This window comes from Pan troglodytes, chromosome 4, assembly GCF_028858775.2.
Source record: "Pan troglodytes isolate AG18354 chromosome 4, NHGRI_mPanTro3-v2.0_pri, whole genome shotgun sequence".
Lineage (NCBI taxonomy): Eukaryota > Metazoa > Chordata > Mammalia > Primates > Hominidae > Pan > Pan troglodytes.
The window spans coordinates 97,758,996-97,771,388 of NC_072402.2; positions in this window are offsets into that span (position 1 = coordinate 97,758,996).

The window sequence follows — 12,393 nt, forward strand, 5'->3', positions numbered from 1 at the left end:
CCTGTGAACTTTCCTAGGTCCAATTCACACGTCAATATCCAATGTGTAACTCCTTGTTCCTAAGATATATGTAGCTTTCTCTCGAAGCAGAAAGTGCCTAGATCTACTGCCCTCTAAGAAGAAAAGAACTGCAGTAGGAATATTTAATGCGATTACCATACATTGGACACAGTAAAAGAATCAAAGGTTTTTTTTGTTTTGTTTTTTTTTGAGACAGAGTCTCACTCTGTCATCCAGGCTGGAGTGCAGTGGTGCCATCTCGGCTCACTGCAACTTCTGCCTGCTGGGATCAAGCGATTCTCCTGCCTCAGCCTCCTAAGTAGCTGGGATGACAGGCACGTAGCACCACGCCCAGCTAATTTTTGTATTTTTTAGTAGAGAAGGGGTTTCACTTGTTGACCAGGCTGGTCTCAAACTCCTGATCTCGGGTGATTTGCCTGCCTCAGACTCGCAAAGCTGGGATTAGAAGTGTGAGCCACGGCGCCTGGCCAGAGTCAACGTTTTACATAAAGGAAGTTTCTATAAATCAGTTCTCCTAATAAATAGACTTGAAATGTAATTAATATAATTAAATAAGTCAGATACTGACAAAATAACATATTCATTTCAATTAGCACTTGCAAATACCGATTTCATAATATAAGGGAATCATACATAAATAATAATACTTATGTTAAAATTAGACGTGAACTCTAAAGATGTCAAGGAAAATATACAAGTGAAAACAAAGTCATTTTTTATGCCCGAACAATAATGTCTTAAAAAACAATCAAAAACAAAAATAAATGAACAGTAGTTTTAAAAATCTAGAAGTGGCTTCTGCTACCACCACCTAGAAACTCACTTGCCTCTACATTCATTATGCTATCCTTCTTCCCTCCTGTTACAATTTAAAAGTTATTTCTCCTCCTAATAAGGCTAACTCCACCAGTGTTCATCTCACTACAACACAATATAAAATTACAACTTCATCTGTGGTTCCTCTATTCTGTACCTATCCTTCCCTCAAGAGTATTAGCACCATATGGACAGAGACCTTGTCTGTGCCCAGCACTGAACCTGGCACAAAATACAAATTCTACTAAATATGTGTTTAAAAGAAAGGAGAACTAAAAATTGTAAAATCTTATGGAAAACAAACATGCAGTCTGACAAATATGAGATAAATTCCTTTCTATCAAGGAAGAACAGAATAAATTGCAAACTTGACTGTTCTCCTAACTAAGAAGAAAGATGACAAATTAAAAAGCAAAATTACAAAATGAGGCTTTCAGTGCTACCATTCACTGAAGTATCAGGATCTCTGCTGCTGACTGTATATATGATTCGTCATTTACCAAAAGGATATGAAGGAGGTAATTAGAAAGATAGAAAACAGAGCTCAGAGGCTGGGCGCAGTGGCTCACGCCTATAATCCCAACAGTTTGGGAGGCTGAGGTAGGCGGATCACCTGAGGTCAGGAGTTCAAGACCAGCCTGGCCAACATGGCAAAACCCCATCTCTACTAAAAATACAAAAATTACCCGATGTTGTGGCGAGTGCCAGTAATCCCAGCTACTCGGGAGGCTGAGGCAGGAGAATCACTTACCCCTGGGAGGTGGAGGCTGCAGTGAGCCGAGATGGCACCACTGCACTCCAGCCTGAGTGACAGAGCAAGACTTTGTCTCAAAAAGAAAACTGTCTTGTTCCAACTTGGGAATGAGCACAAATTTTCAGTTTTAACATTTATATTAAAAGAACTAATGTGTATCACCCTCTCTCCTTTCAAAAAGCTTTAGACTTTATCATCACATTCAGTGGGAAGGGTTCAGTTGACTATTATGCCATAGTAAGTATATTCACTAAATATTCACTAAAAGGAGAAAAAGAGCACAAAATCTTATAAACTTAGAGATATAAAAAATAAACATAATGATAACTCTCCTAAGAGTACATCAGACATCATTAAGAGACTGATTTGAACAAACTGACTCAGAGTCAGAAGACTTGAGTGAGTCTCGTGTTCATTTTACTGAAGTGCTCTTAGAAGGTCTGTGCTATTGAACTGCCTTTCAGGCTCCCATAGTGTGTAGCTATATAATCTCTCCCAGTGGCTGATTTCTTTTAAAACTCTATATTGGAGACATGAAAGTCTTACTTTTATTTGAAGTATAATTTACTCAACTAATTTAAACTCATATGCAAATATTAAACATCTCAAACTTATTCATAATGGCATTTACGGTATTTGACAGTGTAAGGTTTGTGTGTGTGGTTTAGCCGTTCACATTAATTTCAGATACATCCGTTTTCTCAAAGAGGCAGCAGAATATCTTTTGCTTAATATAGACTTATTTGGAAGAGAAATCTTCAGATTTTATTTTTGGATATCATAATGAATGCTGCTGATAAAGCCATATGAAATCATAGATGTGTACATGACTAGAATTTTCCTTTTCTGATTTTTTATAACTTTCAAATATTGCTTCTGGGTGTACTTTTAAATTAAATCAAAATAAATGCATAAGAGAAAAAATCCTTCACATAATATCCTGTCAGTAAAATTAGTAAAACCTGGAAAGCAATTTCTATTTTAGTATGTGGATAAGGAGATAAGATTCAATATCTGTTCATTTTCACTATGGCAAGAAAAAAAGTGTAATTTTCAGTACTCTTGCTAACTTCTATTATCCACATGGGAGCTGTTATTATCTGCATAATGTACTGAGGCATTTGCTATCAAGCTTACTGTTCAAATTAGTCTCTCTTGGTTTCAAGTCACTTTCACTTGAAATGATAACATTAAATTAGCAGTCTTACCCAGGTCAGTGTGAAGTTTCTCCTGATGAATTTTCCAAGATATTGTTGCTCTGTTATAGTTTTCATATCATAACTTTGGGTGCAATTGAAACAGATATTTTCCCCCATTTGTAGGGATTTTTTAATAAATGAGGGCAATATATAATTTCATTTAATTCAATTTCTTTCATTTTGCTACTGTGCAGCAGCTTAAAATAGCAATAAAATGAACATTTTAAAGCATATCTTAGACTTTTATTTTTGGTGTTTTAAAGTGCAATGAGTTTATATTAAAATTAAAACATTGATATGATAAAATAACACTGGATCCCAATTGTAATAAAAATTGCATTTTCTCTTTTAAATATGAAGTAAAGTTACTCTGAAATTATGTTTAAGAAAGAACTAGCCACTTTTTTTTCTTGCTATAGTTTTCCCTTTTTATATATTATTGCATTTCTTTTGTTTCTCCTTGGCATGCATTTATCAAATATAATCAGAGGAGGTTTTGTTTGTTTATTTGTGGTCTCAGAGTGTAGGGATTTCAAAGAATGTTTTAACAAATGAAAATAACTAGAGCAGACACATAAATAGTATCATTTACATTCAAATTGTATTGAATTTTGTCACTGCTGGGGGACGGATAAAATGTGGAAGTGACAAAGATTCAAACATTCTGAACAATTGAGGTAGCTGTATTTTGCCCTGATTGTTTGAAACTAGAGATAATTTTTTTTACCCCCAGGCTGTTTTTATAAGGAATTCCCCTCAGTTACTCAAATACACCTCTTCCTTCATACTCAGTGCATTTTTTCCTCGTGTTCTCTCTGCTTGGAAAACACTCACCCTATTCATTGCTTGATTAACTATTTTTCTCCTTCCAACCATAGTTTCATCACTTCTGCAAGTGCTTCTCTGACATCCTTAGACTAAGTTGAGTACACATCTTTTGCATTCCTGCAGCACCTTGCTCTCACCTCTGATTATTAATTGTATCTTGGCTAGCTCATCTTTAAGGTATGAACTGCCTCATTCATTTGTATTTTTCCAGAGTTTTACATTTGTTCAATAGAGTGGAAATGTAATACTATTTGTTGAAAGACTGATTGACTAAGAAAATGAATAATTCAGTGATAGGTTAGGTAAATTGTTTAGGGAAGTAAAAGTAAATGACAACAACAAAGAAGCTAAACGTGAAAAATCACTGAAGGTGAAATAAAGCTTTTCATAATAAATTCTGTTCCATCTTTCCTTACAATGTATAGGTATTTCTGACTTAGACATCACATCTGGCGCTCTCTCTCTCACTCTGTGTGCGTGTGTGTGTGTGTGTGTGTGTGTGTACTATGAGATAGAGACAGAGAGAAGGAAGAGATGAAAGAGAGGGAGAGACTGAATGTCTTTAGACAAGCATCCTCTTTTCAGTTTCAATTCTCTACCATTCTCTAATTCAACAAATCATCTGACCACTTCATATCTTTATGTTACCTGACTTACCCCAGAAAGCAAGCATTTGAATTTGAAGCCTTTTCTTCTAACTACTTGGAACTAATAATGGTCTATTAGGAAAGGGAAATTAAAAAGAAATATTTGCTTTACCTTGGCAATTTTTTTAGCACAAGGATTGGCCATTATATTATTTTGAAAATTCTGATCTTCTAGTACATTTACTTCTCCTTTTTTTAAATTAGTTACTCACTTTAAATATAAACTTTTCAGAAAAACAACCACATCTACACAATCCCTATAAAAATTTTAAAATCAAAAATTTCTGAAGATAAACAGTCTGTCATTGATCTGACTACAAAACCTGACTAGAACTCATGTAAATTTAATGTTGGTATTTATTTATTCCACTTAGAGTATTTATACATTTTGCAGCAGAAATATGAATGTAGTTGACTATGAGTTGTTGTGAATATTTAAAATATGTTCCAAATTCCTTCCTAAAATAAACATAAAAGTAATTTAAATTCTGAAACTCATCTGGTCCCAAGAACTTTAAATAAGGTAGTACAGAAACATAAAAAATAAATATAAGATCATTTCAAATGTAAATATAGGTAGACTTGGAATAAATAAGAAAGTTTGAATGCAGATGCACAGATTCTACAGTTTTATATCATTACAAAGTTGATTCAAACTGTACTTTAGCTGGTGCAGTGACTCTTGGTATAATCCCAGCACCTTGGGAGACTGAGGTGGGAGTATGACTTGAGCCCAGGAGTTCAAGACCAACCTGGGCAACATAGTGAGACTCTCTCTCTCCCCCAAAATTTTTAAAAATAAGCCTTGCATGAATGCATGCACCTCTAGTCCCAGCTCCTCTGGAGGCTGAGACAGGATGATCCCTTGGCCAAGGAGGTGGAGGATGCAGTGAAATCTGATCACTCCACTGCACTCCGGCCTGTGCGACAGAGCAAGACCCCTGTCACCAAAAAATAAATAAATAAATAAAAATGCAGTTTAATTTTCTCAACAGCTAAACCAAAGGATTAGAAAAAAATTACTTTGTTCCACTACAAGTCAAAGAAAAATTATGTTAGAGTGCAATGAAAAAAAATCAAACAATAATTCATAATTCATCATATCTCTCTCAATTCTGATGCTATTTTGCCTGATAACTTGACATTTTTTTATACATTTCTGAATAGAAAGTTTCTCCACTTATAGGATATAGTAATTGCACTTAAAATTTCTTGAGTATCTTCCAGTTTTATAGTATCACCAATTGGGTCATAAAGTAAAAAATAAGAAATAATAGGTAATATAATCACCTCAAATATAATTGTAGTTAGCATAGTTATTTAGACCATTAACTTATTACCAGCAAAATGTAGTTATCAATAACACTGACAAAAAAGTAAAAATAATAAGCATTAGCAAGCATATTGGTAGCTTATTGAGAAAAAAAAAAATTTTCCTCCGGGTGATAGGCCTTTGTGCAGACTACATATACTGGCTCCAAAAAGAAGTAAAAAGTAACACCTCCCACAGCTGGCATAGAAAGGATGCTTTGTTTAGTGATATTACACAGACATTCAATTTTTTCTCCTATGAGAAAGCTATTTTTAACTTCAATCTAAGTATGAACATGATTAATATATCTGGTTACTATAATTTCTTTTCCAGGATAGAAATTCCCATAATTAGGCATTTTAAACAACTCATTTATCAAGTTGTGTTTAATAATATAATCAGCTAGACTGTTTATTTTTATGTCTTAAAATATATTACTATAATATTTAAGTTTAAAGATATCCATAATTATGCCACCTTAATCTAATGAGTTAACTTTTTATTCTCCTTTTCATACATACTATTTGACATACAATCATTTTTAATATTATCTAGATACTGGAGAGAATTATGAAAGATAAAGATTTAATACTGTAAATAAAACATTTTATCTAGAGAAGCAGTTCCTGGAGACACACTTGACAAATAATGACATCTTGCCCAACATATCTTAGGGGTAATACTTGCAGTGACTAGTTAAGGAGAATGGTGAGTTGCCCATAGCATATGAAACCCTCTGTACATATTTTCATTTTTCATACTATGTTTAAAGTTATTGCTCAAGTATTCTAAACCTATATGACTAGAAATTGAGACTTTCAAAGCAAAGTAAGCTATTTAAAAAAAAAAAATTCTTGCCTTCAGTCTTTTTTGGTTTGAATCATGTGTATTTCACATTAGGCAATTATTTTATATCCAAACAGGGCTTACTTTCTTTGTATCAGTTTAAATCTTATCATCCTGAATTCAGAGAAGTGTGACATTGTAAGGCATTTTTTTAAAGAGATTTTTGAAAAACTTTATTCTAACTCAAAAGATCTACCACAGTCTTCAGGCTATATACAGGAAAACTTGACATAATTTAAGTTTAAAATTAGCAGATATATGAATATACACAAATGTATTTAGTTGTACAAAGTAAAAGTTAATTTTAAAGGCCAGAAAAAACGGTGCAGTCATTAAACAATTATTAATTTTATATTAAAATTACATAATCTATCATATTAAGTGCATAAAATTATTTTTTACAACTGACTGACAAGATGTGTGCTATACAATCTACAACATGTGTAGTGTCATTAAACTGTTACACTCAGGAAGGCCTGAAAATTTAATAGGAATTTATTACAAAATAAGTTTTCTCAGAGTGCTAAAATATCTTAACCATGTTTAAAAATACACTTCAATGAAGAAAATATAATGGGTTTATATACATCTCCCAATCAAATAAAAAACAGAACTATAAACATTTAGGCCAATTTCAACTGAAAATGATGAGTGCAGCTTTTTGCACATGAATGAATTTTTAAAATTCCATCAATTGAACTTTTTCCTCAGCAAGCATATCAGAAAATGACTCAGTTCAGACTTGTCTGTTAATGTATTAATTTTAAAAGTCTCTTATCTTGCTTTTGCAACCTCCCTTCTAAGCCACTATCTTTCTGAATGGCACTGAACTTTAACAGAGAAAAGGTGCTTTCTATGCAGACGATGAAAAATGCCTACAGCAGCAAAAAGTAAGCCAAATAGACGTGAAGCCAACAAAGTGCCTCAATGGGATGGGGTAGAGCAGGAACACAGCTCTTCGTGAATCCATAATATCAAATCCTATCTTAAAGCAGTGCACTTGTTCTATATACACTGTTCTAATGGTATAAATACCCTGAGAGTAGAATGATACAGTTCATGCATATTAAAGAAACACTGCAATGAATAACACTAGAATATGTTTTCCTACATCTGTGTCACTCATTCTGGATAAGTATTTAATAGCCAAGATATTTTGAAGTTTACAAGTTGTTCACAGTGTGAACTCCAAAACATGGATAGAAACTAGTAGTTTTTACTCTGATTACAAATACAGTGCATTCTCTATAGATAATTTGAAAAATAAAAATCAACCGAAATCATATCACCTCAAGATAACACCTGTTAGTATTTTCTCCCTGTAATCATTCTATCCAATTTAATTTATATTTATATAATCCATTTTGACTTATGAAATTTTAGTCATATAATTATACTTATAATTATTTAAAATACATTAATATTTTTATTTAAAATGGCAATATTTGACTGTTTTGACTAAAAAAAAGGGTAATGACTTACAATTCAATTTTATTGAATACACAGTTTTACCCTGCTTTCTCGTCTAATATTATATTGTCATCATTTAAACATGTCTTGATTTTTGTTCGCTGCCTAAAATTTCTTTCCACAGTTGTTACTATATTTTTGTATAATAACTTCCTAACTTTTTGACAGTTTGGTTACTTAAAACTTCTTATTATTTTAAACTGCTATGAACAGCTCTGTTCAGAGTTCTTCATACAAGTCTCTAGATAGTTGCTTAGGACAGATTGTTACAATTACCAGACATTAAATCTTTAAGTGTCTTGATCCATATAGCCAAATTTGTTTTCATAATAATAATATCAATGTACACTGCCACAGACAGCACACGGTCATCCATCTAATTGCTCTCAACAATAGCAATATACTCTCTAACCATTGCTTACATTGTAGGTGAAAAGAGTTTTTGAATGTGATTAAATAGTGGGGTGCCTACACTATTGTTAAAGCATAATAAGATTAGAATGTCTAGCTCAACTTCTGAGTTTATTTCCTGTTCTACTAAAAACACAACAGAATGACATTAAAGAAACTTGAGGGGAAAAAGGATAAGCCAGAAGCACAAGGAAAATGGGAAGAAAATTCTTGCCATGCTATCACCAGGCAAGAGAGTCAACACATTTCTCAAAGATGAAAAACTAAGGAAATAGTGTTAATTGTGATGGATATGCCCCACAAAATGGAGCTAAAGCAATGGGTTCAGTTATTTAGCTTAGCTTATACCCCAAGACACAGGAATACAATTAATGTACATTCAATGGAGGGCAGGAAGGAGAAGGGCAGGTATTAATTAAAAGGTTACATTGAAAAAGTCGAACTTCTCTACATATTTTCCCTGCCCTTTCTACAAAATGATCACCACACAGAAATTAGATAATCACAACTAAATACAATGTTTAAAAATCAGGGACAATTTACCTGGTGTGGTGTACAGTGTGAAGAGAAGAAATCTTTGGTCCAATCTAATAAGAGGTCTGGTATTTTAAATTAAAGGTTGGAGAACATAACTCTAACAGATCCTTGACTATTTCTTAAACTAGAACTTAAAACTAGGTGTGCTTGACCCATACCCTCAGAGCTCCTAAGAATTTATTTTGTTTTATTCTTAAATATGAGAGGGAAACCAAGGGTTATACAAATTGTTTCAGAAATTGCAGGAGGAAAGAGAAAAATTCTAGATAATAAAAATACACAATTTGATGTTAGAGTAGAGGTAATCCAAATATTTAGAACTAAATTTAATTTAGTAGCCTCAGATAAATGATAATATAAGAATAAGAGATACCATGAAATAGCAATGTTCAGAGAGGGAGAAATATCTCTTGGAAATTAAAAATATAACTGAAAAAATTAAAATGCAATAGAAAGATTAGAAACTAAAGTGAAGAAAATACCCAAAAATGTAGAATAAAAGATAAGTCGAAAATATAAAGTACCTAACTGATTCCAAATGTCCAACAGTTTCAAAGGCAGAAAGCTTGATTATACAATCATTTACACCAATATGCTGGATTTAAGAGTGACAAGCTTCTTTAAACTGCCGTTCATGCTGAAGAAGATAATATATGTGAACACACTTGTCATGAAATTTCAGAACACTGTGGATCAAGTCAAGGATTCTGAAATTTCTGTAAAAAAAAAAGTAATGTGAATCAGGTTAAAATCAAACTGATTGCTGGAAGAAAATATGCTGAGGTTTTCAACTACAAATAAAAGATTTCAACTACAAATTTTGCCCAACAAAATTGTCAAGTGAAGTGCAGAATAAAGGCAACTTTGGATATAAAAACATCCAGAAATTTTACCCCTTGAATACCATATGCTAAGAAGTAACCTGAGGATTGCTTTGCAAAATATGAGATTATTACAAGAAGATTGAAGCAAACAAAATTTGGACTCAGAAAAGTAAGGAAAGTACAATTAGAGAACAACATCTACGCAGAAGGCCTAAAGAAATCATTAGACTCAATGATGAGAACAGATGAAGAGGGTAACAGGGTAAGAGGGCCAGGTGGATATAAACACTTTTGCATCTCTTGGATTCCGTAGATCAATAGATAAGCTTGAGACATTGACACAGTTTAGGCATGTCATAAAAAGGCAGATAAGAAAAATATAAGCAATAAGTACCTCCTGGTGATGGGATGATGGCAACTGTGACAAAATACATCTATATCTATCTATCTATCTATCCATCCATCTATCTATCTATCTATCTATCCATCCATCTATCTATCTATCTATCTATTCATCCATCTATCTATCTATGTATATATGTGTCTATATATGTAGTAGCACATCCTTTGGCTCTGAATTAAACAATATTTACTTAGTCATTATAATGCAAGTCTTTTTTTTATTATTATTATACTTAAAGTTTTAGGGTACATGTGCACAATGTGCAGGTTAGTTACATATGTATACATGTGCCATGCTGGTGCGCTGCACCCACTAACTTGTCACCTAGCATTAGGTATATCTCCCAATGCTATCCCTCCCCCCTCCCCCCACCCCACAACAGTCCCCAGAGTGTGATGTTCCCCTTCCTGTGTCCATGTGCTCTCATTGTTCAATTCCCACCTATGAGTGAGAATACGCGGTGTTTGGTTTTTTGTTCTTGTGATAGTTTACTGAGAATGATGATTTCCAATTTCATCCATGTCCCTATAAAGGACATGAACTCATCATTTTTTATGGCTGCATAGTATTCCATGGTGTATATGTGCCACATTTTCTTAATCCAGTCTATCGTTGTTGGACATTTGGGTTGGTTCCAAGTCTTTGCTATTGTGAATAATGCCGCAATAAACATACGTGTGCATGTGTCTTTATAGCAGCATGATTTATAGTCCTTTGGGTATATACCCAGTAATGTGATGGCTGGGTCAAATGGTATTTCTAGTTCTAGATCCCTGAGGAATCGCCACACTGACTTCCACAATGGTTGAACTAGTTTACAGTCCCATCAACAGTGTAAAAGTGTTCCAATTTCTCCACATCCTCTCCCGCACCTGTGGTTTCCTGACTTTTGAATGATCGCCATTCTAACTGGTGTGAGATGGTATCTCATTGTGGTTTTAATTTTCATTTCTCTGATGGCCAGTGATGGTGAGCATTTTTTCATGTGTTTTTTGGCTGCATAAATGTCTTCTTTTGAGAAGTGTCTGTTCGTGTCCTTCACCCACTTTTTGATGCGGTTGTTTGTTTTTTTCTTGTAAATTTGTTTGAGTTTATTGTAGATTCTGGATATTAGCCCTTTGTCAGATGAGTAGGTTACAACTATCTGATCTTGACAAATCTGAGAAAAACAAGCAATGGGGAAAGGATTCCCTATTTATTAATGGTGCTGGGAAAACTGGCTAGCCATATGTAGAAAGCTGAAACTGGATCCCTACCTTACACCTTATACAGAAAGCAATTCAGGATGGATTAAAGACTTAAACGTTAGACCTAAAACCATAAAAACCCTAGAAGAAAACTGAGGCATTACCATTCAGGACATAGGCATGGGCAAGGACTTCATGTCTAAAGCACCAAAAGCAATGGCAACAAAAGCCAACATTGACAAATGGGATCTAATTAAACTCAAGAGCTTCTGCACAGCAAAAGAAACTACCATCAGAGTGAACAGGCAACCTACAAAATGGGAGAAAATGCAAGTCTTATTAATTAGTTTAAATGTATCTGACCCTAATTGGCTCTATGTGCATTTTGTTTGCAGCCCATTAACAAGAATAATATTGAAAAAATGAAGACAGAGATAAAAATATCACAGTTAAACCAAATTATTAGGACCAAAGAAGAAACTTAGACAAATATATGAAAGAATTTTAAATAAAGAACCACATTTCAAATAAACCTGAGGACAGATAAAACTTAAAATATTTTGACCTTAAATTTTTATATAAGTAATTTCAGCAGAAAAGGTTAAAAGTTTAGCCTTGTTTTACCAATGTTAATTAAAATATTTTTATTATGCATAGAAAGTTCAAACACCAAATGTAATTGAGTTATAAATGTTCAATAAGTAGCTTATTTGTCCCGTTTTTTTTCCTTAATATAATTTCCTCCACATTCCTTCTCAAAAATAGGATGTATATAGATGGTGAGAAATGAAGACAATATAATTACCTGTCCCTACATAAAAAATGAAACCATGCACATTTTTCTATTCCTAGTTAAACAATTCTGACACCAAACAAAAAATAACCTAGCAGTTGGCCCTAGGAAATTATTTCCTCACAGAAAATGAGTTTGTAACCCAAATAAATGATTCTACATGTCAAAACTAAGAACACTATCAAGACTCATTTTAACACCATTGATTTGAGGAACCCACCAATCCAAAGCTATTATATCATAATTCTGTTTAATTTCAAGTTTCTTATCTTATAAAATCCACCTAAAATACCAAAATAAAAGTCTTATTTCTTTTAATAACCCTTTCTCCTTTCAATCATTTGA